Source organism: Cebus imitator, unplaced genomic scaffold (assembly GCF_001604975.1).
Source record: "Cebus imitator isolate Cc_AM_T3 unplaced genomic scaffold, Cebus_imitator-1.0 Scaffold96, whole genome shotgun sequence".
Lineage (NCBI taxonomy): Eukaryota > Metazoa > Chordata > Mammalia > Primates > Cebidae > Cebus > Cebus imitator.
The window spans coordinates 6,104,426-6,119,014 of NW_016107411.1; positions in this window are offsets into that span (position 1 = coordinate 6,104,426).

Genomic DNA, 14,589 nt, shown 5'->3' on the forward strand with positions numbered 1-14,589 from the left:
TTTCAGTCTTTTCAGGGATGTATTTTAAAAAATAAAAACCAAAACTGAAATGGCGGCATTTGTTCAGATTGTGTCTTTTGAAATTTTTGGTGAAAATTATGATAGCTCAAAATGTATTACTTAGAAGACATTGAGAAATAGAGGTGTTAAACCAGAAATATATTTTTTAAATAAGAAAAAGCCTTACATGCTGAGGTTAGTGTTTACAAATCTGCCTGACACAATTGAAATCTGAGAAGGAGAAAACAGACTTCTTTTTTTCTGCTTCTGTCTTGCTTTCTGTGGATTATAACATCTTTTCCAGACATGGCCATACCTCTGTATCCTTGAATAGTTGTATGTTACCATCTCCTAGTTTCGTGCTAATATTGATTTACTGGTGGCCAAAGTGACCGATAGAGTTGGTGAATAAACTGTAGCATCATTATAACTGGTTAGACTATCATGGTACCCTCTTCCTGTTACTTTCTACTTGATTCAGGGTATTCTGCAACAGGTTCATACTGACTAGCAATAGCCAATCGTAATTTTTTTTAAGATTTTTATAAGTTGGTTGTGAAATAGACATTATTTGAAAATAAATTATATGAACATTCAGTTAAATAAATGATGTTAAAATTACTAGTAATAAAACATAAAAATTATAATTTTCTACTTATTTTGCCACATCTTACTATTATCTATGTTCATAAGGTCATTTTTATCTTTTGTACCTGTATGCTGAAAATACTGTAAATAGTATACTGCTGCACACCTGTTTCCAAGATCATGTCACATTGGTACCTTGGAATGGGGTATGATGGAATTAGTTACATTATACAGCTTGACAAACGCTATAAATCCAAGATTTTACTATAGAGCCAGCTACTAAATATTTACCAGTACTCCACTGCCCTAATCTTTTTATGTTTCCTATCTTTTACTAAACCTCAATATTTCCTATTTTATAGAAATTGCATTATTGGATATTAGGATGAATATTAATATAACCTGGAAATTTGATTATGAAAGTCACTCTCCTCATTACTTTGAACCATGTATTGCAACTAACTGCTCCAAATTTCAGAGGGTCAGCACTAATTTCTAATACGGGAAATGTTGATTGTTAATAAGTGAATAGAATAGATGCTATTCAGTGACAGCTGTAAATTCAAGAGAGATAAATTTGTATTTCAAAATTAGAGGACTAGAAAATAAGCAAATATAAATACTGCCTTTTAAAATTTGTATCACTACTTTATGTCCTTAGTATTAGTCATCTTTTTAAAGAGACAGGAATAGAAGTTTAGAGAAGGGTAGCAGTTAAACCTGGGTGCCTCAGTAAGTACGTTACAGAGATGGGATTACTAGTGTTCTAAAGTCTAGGCTGATGTTCTTTCCACTATAATAATCTGTTTCTCAAATTCACATTCTGTTTGGCATACTTTCTTATCATCTACCATGGTTTCTCTTGAATCATGATAAAAAGAAGGACTTATTTCCTGGATGTCAGATATTTCTACAGAAAGATATAATGCAATATTTCTTCTATCTCTCGAATGTTAAAAAGTTATATGCATCACTAATCAAGTTAATCCGTTTGTTAAAAATGTTTAATACCTCTGTTTCTATTGAACTTTTTTTTCTTAAAAATCACTAAAATTTACCTGAAATACTGAAACTACATTGAAGGACACAAAAATCAGAATAACATCCCAGGTTACTTTTTAGCAATTTTTAGATAGGTAGGTAGGTAACTAAATAAAGTATCATTATGGGTCCTTGTAAATCATAGAGAGAATATTCCTCTTAATGCTCATTTTTAATTTTTTGGGGGGATTTGAGTCTTGCTTTGTCCCCTAGGCTGAAGTGTTCTGGTGTGATCTCGGTTAACTGCAAACTCTGCCTCCCAGGTTCAAGTGATTCTCCTGTCTCAGCCTCCTGAGCGGCTGGTATTACAGGAGTGTGCCACCACACCCAGCTAATTTTTGTATTTTTAGTAGAGACTGGGTTTCACCCTCTTGGCCAGGCTGGTCTCAAACTCCTGACCTCAGGTGATTCACCTGCCTCAGCCTCCCAAAGTGCAGGGATTATAGCGGTGAACGACCGCATCTGGCCTTAATGATCACTCTTAAACAGCCCTTTCTTGATTAATGTGTGTGTGTGTGAATGTAATGCATGTGGTGGAGGTGTTTCTTATGTATTATTTTCCCTTTTCCTTTTTGTTATGTTTATTACTTACCCATTTTATGTCATTTATATTTTATATTAGCACAATTGTTACCTCAAATTTAATGTTTGTAAGTTTCTTCTCATTAACCAATCTATCTTTATAGTTTCTCTGTCAGCAGGGTGGTTTTTTTTTTTTTTACAGATTTATTTACTCTTATTTATGCTTCTTTTCTTTCATCATCTTTTGTGTGTTTCTCTCTGTGGTGGATATCATGTTTGCTTATCATTTGAAATGTGTTGTTATATATAACATTTATAAGAAACTTGTTGAAATTTTATTCTCATATTTTCAAGCTCTTTGTCTTGGCCTCTAATAATCAATTTATAAGGTTATTTCATTCATAAACTAAATCTAAAACTTCTGATATGGCATGCCTGTTTATTTGCATGTCTGGATTCTGGTCATACTTTTAATTTTTATTTGTACACATAAATTATTCTTATTGAAAATAGATTTTCATTCATTAAGAATAAATACAACGTTAATAAATCTGCATTCTCTTACTTTAAAAGGACATTGCTATTGATTGCCATTATTTACGAAATCACTAGACTTAGGTAGTCAGCAGTGCTTATAAGAGGGGAGCTTGAATAAAGTTAATGGAGTTAAATACTTTTTCCATGTGTTGTCACCTACTCTATTTTGTTGTAGTTTAGACATTGTAAATAAAAATGCTTTTCTTCTGATAGTAATTAAACAAAAATTATTTTAAAATATAATTTCTTGGAGTTTCTTGGCTTAAAATTCTTATCAGTTCAGTAATTTTGTATTATTTGGTTTTTTAAAATTATCTTCCATTTAATGTGATCTCAAATGAATAACATAGACTCAGTTTTTATTCTACGCTTAATATGTGGCAAGGTGAAGATGTAAAGAAGTTAAATGTTAGAATGAAAAACTGACCTTTAAACTGTTAGGTTGAATAGAATTCAATAGCAAATTTATATTTCTCTGTATATTATGTACATTTTCTTACTATGAGTAAAGTCATGCTTTACAGCACCTTGTTGGTTTTCCTCTGTTGAGTTTCCTCAGGTTGGTTTCTATAGTATAACTGACGAGGTGTATTTTCTGGAGAGAAACTAATTTGTATACACAGTACTTACTCTCTATCTCAAAATAGCAGAAGCGACAAAAACTCCTGCCCACTGTCAACAATCACTTTCACTGGCTAAACTGAGCCCCTTGGTGTAAAAGCCATTTTGTATTTTCCTGCTTCTTACACAGTGTCTCAATAAACATAAGCTGGATAAAAGAATACACAAATATCTGTTCCAACCTCTCAATGCACTACTGTTGCTTTAATAGCATTTTCAAAACTGGTACGTAGTAGTGATGTGTTGTGGTGATTTGGAGAAGTTCATCTAGAATAGATAAAAGCAGAGAGTTTCCAGAACTGCTACATGCCTAACGATATCTTTTCAGTGGTTACAGAAACAGAAAATGACAAGAAACCTAACCAGAGTTGAGAGGTGGTTTACGGATGGGGCACAAAGTAGAGCATTATGTCACAGGGTTTGTCTATTGATAGACTGATTGGCTTTATTAAGGTAACACTTAGATTGAAATGTATAGATCTTAAGTGTAAGTTAAATGATTTTAGACAAATGTGTATATGGTATATTAACCTCTCTTATGATTTACATTTCCATCACCTGTGAAAATTTGTTTATGCTTCTTTTAATTCTACCCTCCAACCCCTGCAACACACACCCCTTTCCAGAAAACCCTCCCTGATTTCATTCAGTACTTTACTGTCATAGACAAAGTTCAACATTTCTGATACTAACACTTTATAAATGGTTAAGTAACTGGTTTATAAAATTCATGTATCATCTTGGTCTTCTTGATTAATATTTGCTAAGATTCTACTGATACCTTTTTAACTTGATTTGTTTAATTTCTCTGGAAATCTACAAAGTACTTTCTTCTACATATGCCTATCCTTGAAGGCGGTATGTAGAAATTTGGGGAAAAAGCAGACTATCTCTATATACTGGGATGTTTCTCAAGAGATTAGATCACTGCTGTATGTGTAAAATAAGGAGCATCTTATTATAGGGGCCCAGTGTTTGTCCAAGTATAATGCAGTACATGGATAGTCTGGATCAGTATGATGCTTACTAAAATTCAAATTTCTGGGCCCCAATCACTATAGATAATTTAGAGTTCAATATAGAAAACTTAGAGTTTAAATCATGATAAAATAATCCCTAGCCTTATAGAAAGTAGAATACTGTTTACTCTGTGATAAAATTAGAAGACATAGTTGTTTTAAAATCAGTATTAGTCACACCAAATTTTTAAAAAGAGCTTTATTATCTATTCTTCAGAAATATTAAATGAACTTTAAAAAATAAATTCTAAAGCTCTATAGTCAAATTTTAAAAGACTTTTAAAGTTACATTTAAAACTTGAGTGCCAACCAGGACTTGAGCCTTTAGCTTAGTTCACTGAATTTTAAAACAAAAAAATATTTTTTAAGCTATTTGGGATATGGGAAGGAAAGAATCCTTTGAAGAGTAAAAGTATTTAAAGTATTGGGGGTTAAACATTTTTTAAAAATTTCTTTTAATTTTCATTTTACATTTATATAAATACATAAATTTCAGTAGATTATATGAGGCCTTATAATCTGAGTCATTAAATTCTTGTTTTATGGAGCCTCTCAAATGAACAACCTTATTCATATCAAAAGTCCTTCTAAATGTCACTGCAATTCCAAATTGCCCTTGGTGAAATTATACCAGTTAAGGAGAATTACATATGACTTAAGATTACAATATGAGACAAGAAACACGTTTTCAGTCTGGAGGGAACACAGATTTAAAAGACTCCATGAGAACTGCAATTATCAGTAAGGATTATACCCATGTAAACATGTGTCTCTAGAATATGACCCTAGACTAGTCGTGGCCAATTTGTGGCTCAAAAGAAACCTCCAGCTCTGGCACATGGAATTAAATAAAACATTTCATAAGAACACAAAGAGGCAATACTAAGAAATATTCTTATAAGGTTTTGAAAAGGTGAACTGGCATAAAATTTGTCCAAAGAACATGATAGAACATGAAATTTTGAGGCAGTCAGCTGCTGTTCCAGCATGGAGGCCAATTTATCCCACTTTTTATCTGTCTCCATCTCCTTATGATCCGTGGAGCGTGCCTGGGTTCTTGGCATTTTGGACAAAGAATTAGACAAAACACAGTGATAAGAAACAGCACAATTTTTTTTAAACAAAAGTACACTCCAAAGAGTGGGAGCAAACTGAGGCAAGTGGCTCAAGAGCACTGGTTACAGAATTTTTCTGGGGTTTTAATGTACTGTAGAGATTTCCCATTAGTTACTTAGTTTACATCGTATGTAAATGAAATAGTGGCCTGCAATAGTCTGATTGGTTGTGGAAGGTGACCAGTCAGAGGCTGAAGTAAAATCATTAATACAAAGTTACACATGAAGACTTTGCCTGCATCCAACCTGATTGGTTGCAGGAGAGACCTATCAGAGGTACTTTCATTTTCATCTATAATACAGAAAAAGGGGTGGGGGTTACAAAGAGAGTAACCTCTGATCCTTTTGTTAGTTGTTGGTGGAGACGTGGTATTTTCCTTTTAATTCAGTTATAGGAAGTCAATAGGAATGGGCCGTAGATTCCCTGCCTCCAGACCCTATTCTCCTGAGTTCACCTTTAAACTTCATTTTTCTATTTATTATTTTTATTTTAAACATATACATATATATATATGTATATATATAAATATAAATATATATATATATATTTCATTGCACTTTAGGTTCTGGGGTACATGTGCAGAACATGCAGGATTATTACATAGGTACATACATGGCAATGTGGTTTGCTGCTTTCCTCCTCATCACCTATATCTGGCATTTCTCCCCATGTTATCCCTCCCCAACCTCCCTACCCCCTGCTGTCCCTCCCCTATTCCCCCACAACAGACCCCAGTGTGTGATGCTTCCCTCCCTGTGTCCATGTGTTCTCATTGTTCAACACCTGCCTATGAGTGAGAACATGTGGTGTTCGATTTTCTGTTCTCGTGTTAGAATGATAGTTTCCAGATTCATCCATGTCACTACAAAGGACACGAATTCATCAGTTTTTATGGCTGCATAGTATTCCATGGTGTATATGTGCCACATTTTCCTCGTCTAGTCTATCATGGTTGGGCACTTGGGTTGGTTCCAGGTCTTTGCTACTTTAAACAGTGCCACAGTGAACATAGGTGTGCATGTGTCTTTATAGTAGAACGATTTATAATCCTTTGGATATAAAGTAATGGGATTGCTGGGTCAAATGGAATTTCTATTTCTAGGTCCTTGAGGAATCACAACACTGTCTTCCACAATGGTTGAACTAATCTACTCTCCCCCCAATAATGTAAACGTGTTCCTGTTTCTCCACATCCTCTCTAGCATCTGTTGTCTCCAGATTTTTTAATCATCACCATTCTACCTGGTGTGAGATGGTATCTCAAAGTGGTTTTAATTTGCATTTCTGTAATGACCAGTGATGATGAGCATTTTTTCATATGTTTGTTGGCCTCATAGATGTCTTCTTTTGAAAAGTGTCTGTTCATATCCTTCGCCCACTTTTGAATGGGTTTGTTTTTTTCTTGTAAATCTGTCTTAGTTCGTTGTCGATTCTGGATATTAGCCCTTTGTCAGGTGGGTAGATTGCAAAAATTTTGTCCCACTCTGTTGGTTTCTGGTTCACTCTAATGATTATTTCTTTTGCTGTACAGAAGCTCTAGAGTTTAATTAGGTCCCATTTGTCTATTTTGGCTTTTGTTGCCAATGCTTTTGGTGTTTTAGTCATGAAGTCCTTGCCCATGCCTATGTCCTGAATGGTTTTGCCTAGATTTTCGTTGAGGGTTTTTATGGTGTTAGGTCTTATGTTTACGTCCTTAATCCATCTGGAGTTAATTTTAGTGTAAGGTGTCAGGAAGGGGTCTAGTTTCTTCTTTCTGCACATGGCTAGCCAGTTTTCCCAACACCATTTATTAAACAGGGAATCCTTTCCCCATTGCTTGTTTTTGTCAGGTTTGTCAAAGATCAGATGGCTGTAGAAGACTGGCGTTGCCTCTGAGGCCTCTGTTCTGTTCCATTGGTCTATATCTCTGTTTTGGTATGAGTACCATGCTGTTTTGATTACTGTAGCCTTGTAGTATACTTTGATAAACTTCATTTTATAAACCAAATGTTAGCAAGCTACAGTAATGGAGGCTAAATCCAGACTAAGACCTATTTGTGTAAATAATGTTTTATTGTAACACAAACTTATTCATTCATTCATGTATTTATGGACGTTTTCATGGTACAACAGAGTTGAGTAGTTACAGCAGAAATGGTCTGGTCCACAGAGCCTAAAACATTTACTATCCGACTGTTTACACATGCACATTTGCTAAAGCTTTTCAGACAGGCAGAAAAGATGGTTAGTGGCAAAGGAATGATTTCAAAAATCCTCGCAAAAGAAATTATGTACATATTCGATCAAGCGACCAAGAAGTCTTGGGCGTTCTTTTCTCGGGATAAAGAAGTAAGCCTAATATTGAGGACCCTGTGAAATAGTTGGAGCTCAGATTAAGTGTAAAACTTAACTACATAGTCATGGGCAGGGTGGTCATGAGGAGGGGGCAATGTCACGTGTCTCAGTTGTGCAATTACAGAATTGAGATCCTTGTCAGTGTCTATGAGGAACTTGGCAAATCTTACTGAGGATTCTGATTGTTAAGCTTTACCAGCCTAAGACCATTAGGGACACTCTGGTGTTAGGTTTATTAACTTGCTACAGGAAAGGAAAATGGAAACGATGGAGAACCATAAAGATTCTCAAAATGGAGAGTCAAAAAAGGTCATTAATAGCATTTTGGATACTGGAATTAGTCATAAGATATGGTCTTCACAGGGATTTATATAATTTTGTAAATTAAGAAGCTGCTAGAAGATCAGTGGTCTTATCTTTTAAATATATGTGTCCTGGAGTTACTGTTAGATCAGTCGATCTGTGCGTTCACTTAGAACATAGGGTCTGAATAAACACATTAAAAGGGTTTGAGCTTAGGTAGTTTGTCGTGTGTGTGATGCTTTGGTACAATTTATCTGTTTTGTGAATCCTAATACAGTTTTGAAAATATAGTTTCTGTTTCAAGACTCGGAGTAAGAGCATGTATTGGAATAATAACAACTACATTCAGGCTGGTGAAAAGAAAATGCCCTTGAGGATAGATGGGTACAGCTTCCATTTGTATTTTTCTTCAACTGGTACAGCTTAGTTTATATTTTTTGTAAGATGCCCCTCCCATTTGGCCTACCAGTAACCACTGACAGGAGTTAAGAGTGGAGTGATCAAACACTAGATGCTCCTGCCAAGATCCCTCCCTTTTTCTTCCCATTTGACATTTGCAGCTTTATGCCAGTACCTTCTGCTTTAAATTATAGGGGGATACTGAATGTTCCTTTTAACTTGTCATCTTTACATAAGCATTTCTTGTATTCTATTTGTTTTATTCTTTTCATATCCATTATCTGACATAATATATGTTTCATTTATTTAAGTATTGGTATCTCTTGTGGTAGGCACAATTCTAAAGATACCGATTCCAAAGATTTATGACTGTGGGATACCCAACCAAACATGAATCTAGATACCTGTGTGAAGGGATTTTACAAATGTAATAGAAGTCCCAAGTCAGTTGACTTTAATACACTGTTGGTGGGAGTGCAAATTAGTTCAACCATTGTGGAAGACGGTGTGGCAATTCTTCAAGGATCTAGACCTAGAAATACCATTTGACCCAGCAATCACATTACTGGGCATATACGCAAAGGATTATAAATCATTCTATTATAAAGACACAGGCACATGTATGCTCATTGCGGCACTGTTTACAATAGCAAAAACTTGGAACCAACCCAAATGCCCATCAATGACAAACTTGGTAAAGAAAATGTGGCACATATACATAGTGGAATACTATGCAGCCATAAAAGGCATGAGTTCACGTCCTTTGGGCGAGCATGGATGAAGCTGGAAACCATCATTCTCAGCAAACTGACACAAGAAGAGAAAACCAAACACCTCATGTTCTCAGTCATAAGTGGATGTTGATCAATGAGAACACATGGACACAGGGAAGGGATCATCACACACTGGGGCCTGTTGGCGGGTGGGGAGGGATAGCAGGGATGGGGGGATTGGGGTGGGATAACATTAGGAGAAGTACATAATGTAGGTAATGGGGGGAGGGTGGATGCCACAAACCATGATGGCATGTGTATGACTATGTAACATTCCTGCATTATCTGCACATGTACCCCAGAACTTAAAGTATAATAAAAAAAGAGAAAAAAAAACAGAGATTATGCATCTGAAGGGGATTGACTCAATCAGATGAGTCTTTTAAAAAGAGTTTCCTCTCGTTGACAGCAAAAAAGAAAATCAGAGATATCTGAAGCATGAGAAGACTTTGATGTGTCACTGCTGGCTTTGAAAATAGAATGGGTCATGTATAAGGAACAACCACAAGGAGGTGAGAATGACCTTTGGTTGACAGCCAACCAGAAAATGAGGACTTCAGTCTGCAACTGCAAGGAAATGAATTCTTCTAACTGCCTGAATGAACTTGGAAGCAAATTTTTCTCCAGACACTCCAGGTAAGAGTCTAGCCCTGTTAGCAACTTGGTGTCATTCTTGTGAGAAGGTAAGCAGAGACCTCGGCAAAAACCGGTCTGACTTCTGAGCTATGAAACTGAGGTAATAAGTTGGTACTGTGTTAAAATGTTATGTCGATAGGGATTTTTTTTCCTTTTTCTTTACTATTAACCCCTTAGTCCCTAGAATTGGACTTGATATTTAAGAAGCATTTTAGAAATAATTCCAATTAATCTACTTAGCTAAACACCATGAATAGTGTGATACTGTTTAATCGTATACACAAACCATAGATATTTAACTCTAAATTCACTTCAGTTGGGTAAAAGATGAAGAGTTTAAACTTTAAAGAATCGATCTAAAAGTTTTCTACAATTTCTGATAAAACTTTATTAACATTATAAAAGGCACCAAAGATCTACTTACAAGTGTTTAAATCATTTTAATGAATTGATTACCAGACACTGAATACCTAATGTAATGCATGTTTTAATGTACCTTATGTGACACAAATTGATTTTCAATAGAGGCAGGAAACCTCTCTCTATGGTAATTAGTCACGGTTAAGTCTTAATTATCTTATAGGAAAACAACAGGCATATAAAGATATCTACTATGATATTTTTGAGTGGTAATTTCTTTTGTTTTGTAATATCCTTTCTACTAAAATAGAAACATTTGACGATATAGATTTCAACACAAGGACTTTGAAATAATACTTACTTTTGAACAACTTCAATCTTTCTTGTAGTGTACATTGTTTCTAAACCCTAAAATTTGCTTTTATCTGTATTTTCTACGTGAGGAAAGTGATACATAGAGATCTTCAGAAACTAGCTCAAGGTCGGAAAACTTGAATTGGTTATGTCTAAGATTTCAGCACAGGTGGCTACATATCTGAAGTTCCATGTTTGTCCCATTATATCAGACTGTCAATCAGTGATTCTTTTGTTGACTAAATGCATCTATAATTACTATGAATATATATCAATGAACATCCATATTTGAATATCTGTACAGTGTTTGTAAAAGTTTGTTGAATATGAACAATATATGATTATTACTTTCCTAGACAAAAATTTTATCTTGGAATCTGTTAAGAAAAACTGGGTTATGTGAATTATGAGGGCAGGAGTCTTTTGTAAAACATATGCTAAAGCAACTTTGATTGCAAAAGTAATGAATAAACTTCTAACTAATATCAATGAACTGACATTTATTTTCCTTCCTTCCTTCTTTCTGTCCTCCCTCTCTTCCTTTTCTTTTCTTTTTTCTTTCTATATACATTTATTTAGAGTACACTATGTGACCGGCATTAGGCTCTAGGCTAAATCAAACAGGAAAGGTTTGTCTTTCATTTTTGGGAGCTTTGAGAGGAGGATTCAAGGTGATATATTGATGGAGAGCTAAGACTGTAGGATGAGTAGGTGTTAAGCTTAAGAAGGGCCATTTAGAGGAAGAAAGACAGCAGAGAGATAGGAATATTCCAGAATGAAATAAAGTAACTAAAATGGAGAGCTTGTATTTTTGTTTTGTTATTGATTTTTTTTTTTTTTATTGCAGAAACTGGAAGAGCCATAGCATTGTGGGATAATAGAGTACATTGTGGGGGTAAGGGAGGATATGGAGAGAGAGAGGTCACATTAACAAAGTTGAAATTTATGTGTGCCACTGAAGGGAATGCAGTAAATAGGTGATTTATTGTTCATTCACTCATTCAACCATATGCATTGAAGGTTTACTTTGTGTACTATGTACCAGGTGCTGGTACCTTGATGAAAAGTTACAGACAGCTGTGAATTTCTCATTGTCAGGGGCCTTTCCCTCATGGAGCTTATTACCTGGATTGATGGTTTTGAAATGTCATTTTGGTGTAACATAAATAATAAATTGTAGCAAAGAAAGACCAGATAGAAGGAGCTGGAGTAGGAAGCAAATGGAGATGATTGTCTGAGCTAGGGACTCAGGATCTAGCAATAAGTATACCATTGGTGACAGACAAGAGGATATATTGGATGGAGGGAGGCATTTAGATCCAACTTCTTTTTGTAAAGGAAGGACAAGGTCAAGGGTACTGTCTATGCTTGTCACTGTATTTTCAGCACTTGACTAGCAATTTAACCTTGACTTTAAAATCACTACATTTGAGAAGTCATTGATTTCAAGCCTTCTTGATTTTTAAGAATGACCTATATCTGTTTAATGCACTAATTGGTGTCAAATTGATGAATTCTGATGTTTAAAATTCACAAATAAATATTATTATTTGGATAATGAATACCTTGATTTTTCAGACTTCTCTTTTCAGCATTATAGGGTTATAGTCAAGTTCAATTAAATAGTACATTACATGGTAATGAGTAGTTAGTCAACCTCTCTTTCCTACAAAGATCTACTAATCTACTCAAATATTTACGTCATCTCTGCCCAAATTGACTGTACTACCACTGCAGTAGCTATTTGTGCATTTATCTTTTGTTCTGGGCAGTTGGTTCTTGTACAGACAAATTTGCTCTATATTTGATATGTAAGTGTTGGCTTCCCTCAGAGTATCTTAAACAAAAATGTTCAAATATATGTTGTTTCAATTTTCTTCTCTACCCTTGAAATTAAAAAGTAAATAAATTCACCCCCTTTTAATTTTTCTTAGTATTTAAAATTATTTTATAGAGTTTATGTTTTTAAAATTATATTTTTGGTTTTAGAAAAGTAAATGTCTTCAATAATTTAACACTTTTCTAAATATTAAGGATAGAATATAATTATTATTTGCAAAGCAGTTTATTCATTTACCACATCCTTTAAATAAAACCATAGGTCCTCTATTTATAACACCTACTTTAAAGCCCCTGATTTTCTTAAAAAAGATGATAATTGGGGATTTGAATTGTGACTATATTTTGGATCTGACAGATTCTATTCTTACATCTCTGAAAAGTTTTAACATCTCAGTGGTTAATTTCTTATTAGCCATAAGACATCCTGTTTTCCTATTTGATAGAAGTCACTGGGGTAAACTTGGACATGTTTGTGTTTAACTTTTCTTCTGTTAAATTTATTTGTTTTAGTTTGGCTGTTTTTTCATCTCAGGTATTACACATTCAAGATTCAGTAACATTGTATTATAAATCATGTAGAATAAGTTTGACAATTTTTGAGAACAATGTGGGGAATTATTTCTTCAAATTGTCATAGTCTTCTAATAGTCTTGAACTTGTGTAAAAAATTAAAGCATATGACAGAAACTTTTAATTCATTTGAAACATCCTAAGGCTGCTCCCATTTCTAATTCAGTGAACTCTTCCATTTCCATCTTTCTTTTCTTAGTGTTCGCAATGTACTTAGCACCACAGTTGCATAAATGTACAGTTTAGAATAAAAATCCTTAATCACAACATCCATTTTGGATGGGTACATTAGCTTAAGTCTGTAAACCCAGCACTTGGCAAGGTTGTGGCAGGAGGATTGCTTGAATCTAGAAATTTGAGACCAGCTTGGGCAACATAGCAAGACTCTGTGTCTATATGTAATAATAATAATAGTAATAAGAACACTAATAAAAGCTGGGCATGGTGGTGCTTACTTGCAGTCCCAGCTACTCAGGAGACTGTAGGGGGAGGATCACTTGAACATGGTAGTTCAAGGCCGCAGTTAATTATGATCACACCACTGTACTCCATCCTGGGCAACAGAGAGAGAACCTGTCTCTAAATAAATAAACAAACAAGAATCATTCATTTTTTTTGCATTTTATCTTAGATAATTCAGTATTCTTAAATGTTTATGGTTGCAGTATGAACACAATTAACATAAACTGTAGGTATCTTAAATGAATAAGCATTTTAAATTACTAATAAAAAGAAATAAACATTTAGAACTATTCCTATTTAAGTAAGCCCTCAAAAAACCTGGACTTTACTACTGTAATTTTTCTATGCCTTTAACAGATTGAGGGCAAAGTTAGTGGAATAAGCCATAGCTTTATATTGGAAAATTTATGAACACATTATAGATACTAAATGGTAGAGAGGAAAAAAAAGGATTTTTTATTGTTGTTTTGTTTTGTTTTTACCTGGACAATACTTTTATATCCACCTCTGGTATTAATTCTATGATAAAAAGCTTTCTAGTGAAATGTTTTTCTAGTAAAATTTTTCTGTATAATTCAGCCAGGCTTTCCTTGTAATTTGTAAAGAGGTGCATTATGAATGAAACCTGTAATTGGTACCTATGGTTTATGTCAAAGTCTAATAATTTTCTGCTACTTAGTAGACCTTTAAACATTAATCATGACTATTAAAATGCATTATTTTTGGGCTCAAAAAATCATTTCTGCTTTAAATATCCAAACATGATAGGTCAATGGCATTTCTCCAATGAAATTGACAACTGTGGATTTAAAATTTTATTTTGTTTTTTCTTTTTTTTCCCCCCATTTATTTATTTTATTGCATTTTAGGTTTTGGGGTACATGTGAAGAATATGCAAAATTGTTGCATAGGTACACACCTGGCAGTGTGATTTGTTGCCTTCCTCCCCATCACTTACATCTGGCATTTCTCCCCTTGCTATCTCTCCCAAGCTCCCCACCCCCCACCGTCCCTCCTTTATTTCCCCCCAACTGACCCCAGTGTGTAGTGCTCCCCTCCCTGTGTCCATGTGTTCTCATTGTTCAACACCCACCTATGAGTGAGAACATGTG